Here is a 7,650-nt window from a genome sequence, read left to right on the forward strand (position 1 = left end):
TTATAGACATGAAAAACCTACAGTTCACCAGTAGGAAGGAGTAGTAAAAGTCCATATGGCATATATCTCCTTAGTGTCCAGTGAGGCATGGTGTTGGAGATTATCTCCATAGCATCTATGCAGGATATGACGTTGGAGAGTGACATTCCTTAGCATTAGTAATACAGTGTTGGAGTAACGACACCCTGATTCGTGTGTAATAGGGTAGACCATAGTCCAGAAGTATGATAAAACACCTTTGGTAGGATGATCTTACCACTGAAGGTGAGCTTGAGCCATTGTGAATGTGCACTTGGTTTAAGAGCCTATGGTTTTAGTCGGTGTGATAAGGAGGCTCAAATGGTAGAATGATCATACTAGTGGCAAATGACTTGTGTTTATGAAAAGGGTATGTTGAATGTTCTAAAAGAGTTTTTTTTTTTGAAGTATTTTAGTGTTACTCACTTTCAGTAACATGTGTCTTATCACATATAGGATGCACAAGTTTGTCTTTAATGGTTGTCTATGACTCTATAAAAAAAATCATTACAAATCCTAGTAAGTAAACATGTTCACAAAGTATAGGCTTACTTACCATTAGCTCAATCCATGTGAGATCCTTTAGCTTATGTCCATGCTTTTTCAAGACCATGTTTTGATATGTTTTTGTTTCCCTGTAATCAAAATCAATAAGTTAGTAACTAAAATATTTCGAAAAAATTAAATTGAATGGTTTTGCACATAAGCATACTTACGAGTCTATTATCTTATTTATTTCCTTCCTAACTTTATAATAGAGGGAACATAAGAAGACCACAGTGTTACTCTTCATTGAAAGAACAAACAACTACCAATGATCCCTATAAAAATATGATGAGTTAGAGTAAATCCACATTGACAAAAACTAGTAATTACAAATTGATCCTTACAAATGCACACATGGATCCATAAAAACATCCTTTTTGACTTCTTTCTGCTGAAGTTACTCGGCCCTTAACTCTAGAGTATTTCCTTTCTCCGTCATGTAATACGGGTAAAGGAATCTGAATTTATCACTTTTCCTAATGTAACACACAAATGATGGAGATAGCTATAATAATACAATCATGTTAGTTTACCAAACTTGACAATTAAGGTAATTATACTAAAGAAAAAAAACACATCATAAATAGCTCAATGTTTGGCATAGTAAGTTGACTTCGTGATAAAAGCTAAAGCAAATCTTCCTATTCAATTGTCACTATCTTGTTCTTGTTAATCACAACCTCTAAATCCATTTCTAAAACTTTATCTTGGTATGATTTATCATATACCATTAAGATCATTCATTAGAGCGAAGTTAATGAGGGTTCTGGAAGTTTCGGTAAGGAAAGTTTTGGGAGATTCGGTGAGTGAAACTGTCAAGAAAAAGGTAAGAAATTGTTAATAAAAAAACACATGTTAGTAAAGACAAATGTAACAAAGTGAAAACAATTTCATACCCCAGCTTGAATTATATTCACAAGTCTCTTGGGTCATAAGATAAAACTTCCAATAGCTTTAACCACAATATTCACCTCATCAGTAGGGAATGGGATCAGTGTGTCTGGAACTTTTAGATGTTCAATCACTACTCTTACTTGATCATCTTGAATTTGCTTGTGATGGATGGTCAATCTCAAATTGTCAATACTACCAAGAGCGACCAAGCGTCTATCGAGGTTTTTAAGAAATATCTCACATGGTTCACTAATATTGTTACTTGAAGGACCCTCTGACTCATGCCCAAGAACATTACTACCTTTTCTACTATGAAATCTAGGAGATGTATGAACTGCTTTAGCAATTGTCTCCTGTCATGAGGTCATCATGCTTATCATCTGTTCCTTCATTTTTAAAAGTCATGCTTCCATGCAAGCTTTAAATAAAGCTTCTATCTCTTCCTTCATCTGCTACCTCACATTAGCTATCACTATATCAAGCTCCTCTCTAGTCACTACACCTCCTAATGAGCTAGGGCGTACAGGTGCTTTAAAGTAGTCTCTAATGCCTACACCTTGTCCAACACCCCTCACACGACTTGGATGCTCTGGTTTGCCTGTAGCAACTATCAAGATATCATTTCTACCCTTTGGAGTGAAGCTTCCTTGTGCTTATTACTCCTTGAGAGCATCCTGTGACATAAAAATAACAATCATAATTAATATATACAATTGTATGAAAATTTAAAGGGATAAGAAATAAAAGTATTTTTTACAATCCTCTCAATAATCTCACGTGCTGTCTCGCTTGTATAGCCTCCTTTCTTATATTGGTATCTATATCTCCATTTATCCTTTCAAGAGATGGGAGATGGCGGAGAAAGGAGTATAGAAGGATCAGACTTATCTTCTTTATCTTTCTTCTTCTGCTTTTCTACCATTAAAATATCATCAGCCCTAGTATAACTCCCAAAGATAGGGTATAAGGGCATTGATTCCTCTAAGAAATTTCGTTCCCTTTAGCTCATTTTTCTTGTTAATAAATTGAATGTTATTCTTTATAATTGAAGTAAATCAAAACTAAATTTAAATAAATTAGAAACCAACTAACCAAAGCTTTTTTAGAAGTCTGAATCCTCATGAATTCTTTCCAAGTATCTTTATCCAGGAATTGGTATGCCTTAAGAGGATTGGCAGCAGCCTGACCCTCTTCGACGATGACATGGATATAATTCCTAGCAAGATCAGTCTTGAAATTTCTCCAATGCGATTTATAATATTGAATCAACTTGTGTTGACATGTTATTACTCAATTTTCTCTAACTTGGCTCCTCACTAAGGGCATTTTGAGTGTCATCACCATGTCCACTTTGATTTTTCATGTTCCTATTAATTCACATAATATAAAATTAATTAAAAATAATCAAAGATAAGATATTTAGAAAAAAATTAATTTGATCAATTAATTTATCAAATAAATTGAAATTCAAAAACATACTCTAATTTAAAAACAAACTAAATTCATATAGGAATATTCTCCTATATCCCTTCATGGTGATCACTTCTTGTGGCATGTTCATCATCTACTTCATCTTCTTCATTCAATATGGGTAGTCCTGATGAGAAGGTAGGGGTTTTAGAAATATCAAAATTTAATTGATTCTTGTCATCATTATCAATCACCCTTTTTTCCTTAAAGAACTATTGACCAATTTTTATTTACCGAATTTGTGACATAGAAAACTTGTTCAGCTTAGTCTGCCATAATTAATGGCTCATCCCCATAAGTTAGTTTTTTAATATCGACCATTGTAAATCCTAACTTACCCTTTTGAATATCATTGATGTCAACCCACTTGAATTTGAAAACAGGAACTCTAAATTTTATATACTCAACCTCCCAATTCTCTTCAATAATCTCGAAATAAGTACTAACTACTAGTTTTGGATTCTTATCTTTCAAGCTAGAGAAGTGCATGGCTTTAGCTATTATTGTACCCTCACTATTTTACACCATACTTTTCTCATCCAATGAAATTGTATAGAAGGAATACCCATTAATATCATATACACTCCAACATATTACATCAAAGTTAGGACCTTCTGCCAACCATTTAACTATATAAGAAACACTACTTTCATTTAAAATTTTATGCTTGGACCAATCTATAAAAGTTCTATTATTCTCTTTTAATAACATTTGTTCAGTCATTCTCATTTGATTATTTTCTACTTTCAAAAGTTCTTTATGATAAGATATGTAATGTTGAACTTCATCAATATTATTCAAGATACATAAATGTACTTCTTGTAGTTCATTACGACTCATGCTCTTTACTAATACTCCACATATGCCTTAACCTAATTGCCTCTTCTAATAATGAGATTTAGGAAGCTCAATTGGTTTTGTACTTGACAAGTAATCAAAACAAAACTCTATAGTTTTTTCAGCAACATATTTTTCAACAATCGATGCTTCTGGTCGGTATGGATTCTTGACATACCCTTTTAGTATTTTCACGTATCTCTCAATTAGGTACATCCATCGTAAGTAAACAGGGCCACACAATTTGACACCCCTCACTAGATGTACTATTAAGCAAACCATGATGTCAAAAAATAAAGGAAGAAAGTACACCTCAAGTTAAAACAAAATAGTACAAGATTCTTGTCACAACTCTTCCAATTTATAGGGATCAATAACCTTACTGCATATAACATTAAAAAAGAAGAAATGTCTAGTTATTGTAAATCTTAAATATTCTTTCAATATGCCTCGAATAGCTAAAGGTAATAGTTGTTGCATCAAGACATGACAGTCATGAGATGTTAAGCCTACTAGTTTTATCTCTTTTATATACATAAGCTTTCTAATATTTAAAGAATATCTTGAGGAAACTTTGATTCTAAGTAAACATTAAAAAAACTTGTTTTCTCATACTTGGACAATGTGTGAGAGGTTAGGGGATAATAAGTTCACTTACCTTCTGATCTGGGGTGTAAGTCATCCCGTATTCCCATTTCTTTTACATCCAATCTTACATTCACATAATCCTTAGTCTTACTTAGTATGTTTAGAAGCATTCTAATAATGCCATCACACACGTTTTTTCCTATATGCATAACATCAATACAGTGCCTTACTTTAAGATTGCGCCAATATAGAAGGTAAAAAAAGATAGACCTTTTTTTTTCATTTGTTTCTTGTACTAGTATTCTTCTGAGCCTTACCAAAACATTGAGGTATTTCACTTGTTCATATACTTGATCACCAGTCAAAGCATCTGGAGCATGCTCGTGCTTTTGGTTGTAACATCTTAAATTTTTAATCCTGTATTAATGACTGATTAGTGGTTGAATTAGTGATTTAATATGGGATTAGGGTTTTAAATAATGAAGTAATATTTTAACCCATTGGGATGATATGTGAACAGATACAAGTGAACGAGTGGAATCCCAAAGCATAGTGTGTGAGAAGAGTGCAAGAATCAAATTAATGTGGACGTGTTCAACTCATGAAGCATAAGGAAGACAAAGGAAAGAAGGGTTCTAGCATGGAGAAGAGTAGCAGATGTGCTAGGGCAAGCGAAATCAGAAGCAAGGATGACGTTTCTGACCTGTTACTTATTGGGTAAGTCTCGTATTGCCTTAACCTTCGATTCTACCTTATTTTTTCTTAGTTTTAACTAGTGACAAATTGAATTCGAAAGTTTTAAGGAGTTAATTTCTTACCCTATAGTAATAGAAAGGTTCTCTGGAACTAAACTAGCACTTTGTGACTAGTTTGAGTTGGAACGATAAATTTTCAAAGCTATAGGCATGATTTGCCCCAATCTAGAGAGAGAGTAGTGAGAGAAATTTGGCTAGAAAATTTTAAAGCTTGTAGTGAGGGGTAATCAGTGATAATATATGCAATTGAGTATGAATTGTGGAAATGACAACAAATAGGTATTTAATTGCGATAATTGGCACTTTTGTCAATAGTAAGATTGACTTTGGTTTGCCAATTTTGTGTAGATTCTAGTGTGTGACGAGTAGATAAGCAGAAAGAGATTTGAGTAAGGAAATTACATGGGTAAACCCTTTCTATTAGATAGAAGGGTTAAGGTAACCATATAGTTTATTGTGTTTATTAACTATTATAACTATGTAGAAGTAAATACAAAATGTGAAAGTTGTTATTTTATGAGTTTTATGCATGATTTGATATTGAAAATCATTTTGGCATTGTGAAATACAATTTGAAAGGTTATGTGATTTCGATCAATATATATATATATATGTTATGGCATTATATGCTGTGGAAATATGAATGAGTAGTGGAAACTATGGAAAGAGCATGACCATAAGAGGTAGGAATTCACCCAAGATATGTGGAGATGTGTGTGTGTGTGTGTGTGTGTGTGTGTGTGTGTGTGTGTGTGGAAAAGTGAGTGAAAAATCCATATGGTCAGGCTAGCACTATAGGACATTCGATGCAGCATTATACGGGTTGTTACCATAGGCAATCCAGTATAACATACTATGATACTGTTACCATGGGACATACAGGCAGTTTGGCAACTCCTTAATGCTTGTTAGGGTGCGATTAGGAGTCAACGATGCTTCTATCACAAGTATGTGAAGAGGAAAACCATAGTTTGTAGGTGGGTTAGATTACTTTTGGCCAAGCATTTCTACCACCGAAAGTGCACTCGGGTCAACAGGTGGTTGATCTAGGAGAGCTTATGGTTTCATGTTAAGGTGTAAACATGTTGAAAAATGATTTATATATCAAAGTGATGATTTAGCTATGAGATATATATATATATATATAAATGCTACATTATGATTTTTGTTACTTTGGCATGGTTATTTGTACTAATAGGCATTAAATGAACTATACTGGTTACTGAAATTTTTATCTCACCCATGATTATTTACATCTTTTAGGTTCTGGCACTAGTTTGTTGAAGGGAAAGGATATAGGCTGTGTTGACATATCTTGCCTAAGCCTTTGTAGGAATTGGTATAATGACTTTGTAGATTGTTAGCTAAGAATGTGTATAAGTTGCCTTAGGAATCAAAACATGTACATAGTGTGTTAAATGTTATGTTGTTAGTTCTGAGCTCCCTAGCCCTTGTTATATGTGTGAATGATAAAATGATTGGATGGGCTAGTAGAGGAATGTAATTTTGGCCTAAAGTGTGAAATGGGCAGTTTACAGGCCAAATATGTGTGCGCACGCTATATTGTGCAAGTGTATGGTCAATCGGGTGTGTATTATCTATTTGGACATGGTCAAGGCTCAAAAATTAGCTAATGAAGTTTGGTTTTGAATTGAGACGTTCAAGTGATAAATTTTGGCATAAAACGGTCAAAATGAACTTAGGCATTCAATTTTTGATAGAAATATCAGATTGAAATGAAACCAGTATCATTAGTTAGATTTTAAAACAAGCTTCATGTGGGCACTTGAACCACCCCAATCGGACATTAGACGCGAAAATGGCGTACATCTAAACTTCACATAAAAAATCTACATTTTAACAGCAAAATTAGACGTGTGCACTGCAGTGCATGTACCTGCACGCCGTGGTGCGCGGCACAGAGTGAATAGCTGTAGTGTTTATGTCACATGCCGCAACGTATATGGCACAAGCTGTGGTGCACGGTGCCAAATTTGACTTTGTTTGTTTGTTTTGCACATGTTTGCTTGGTATGGGATGCACTTATGCTTATTACTTTTGCTATGTGTAATTTTTTATAAATTCAGTAATTTATGAAATGATTTTCTAAAAATCTTTTATTAGTATCCTAAGGTTTTCAAAGTTTTCAAATGAAATGATTTTGAGTTGATTAAGATTGTTTGTAGTAGAGCGCATGGTAATATCAGTAAAAAGGGCATTACATTAGTGGCAATAAAAAGCTTTCTTTAATTTGTGATAAGGGTGATCTCATCTAAGAAACCTTTGATAGCCAAGGTAGACCATCTTCCTTCCATGTTAAAGTTGATGGTAGCTTATATCATCTTCACAAATTGGACAAGCTTTATCACCCTTCACACTATTGATAGGGATTGTCGCTTGCCTTTAAAATTAAACTAATGCTAACCCTAATGCTATAACATCCTCTCATACATCCATTTTATATAAGAGAAGATTATAGTGTTACCATTATCCCACATCAATCACGATAATAAATTTTCATTTTAAAAGCTTCGGCGGAAGA

This window comes from Prosopis cineraria, unplaced genomic scaffold (assembly GCF_029017545.1).
Source record: "Prosopis cineraria cultivar Desert tree isolate PC_DT_omini unplaced genomic scaffold, ASM2901754v1 PC3, whole genome shotgun sequence".
Lineage (NCBI taxonomy): Eukaryota > Viridiplantae > Streptophyta > Magnoliopsida > Fabales > Fabaceae > Prosopis > Prosopis cineraria.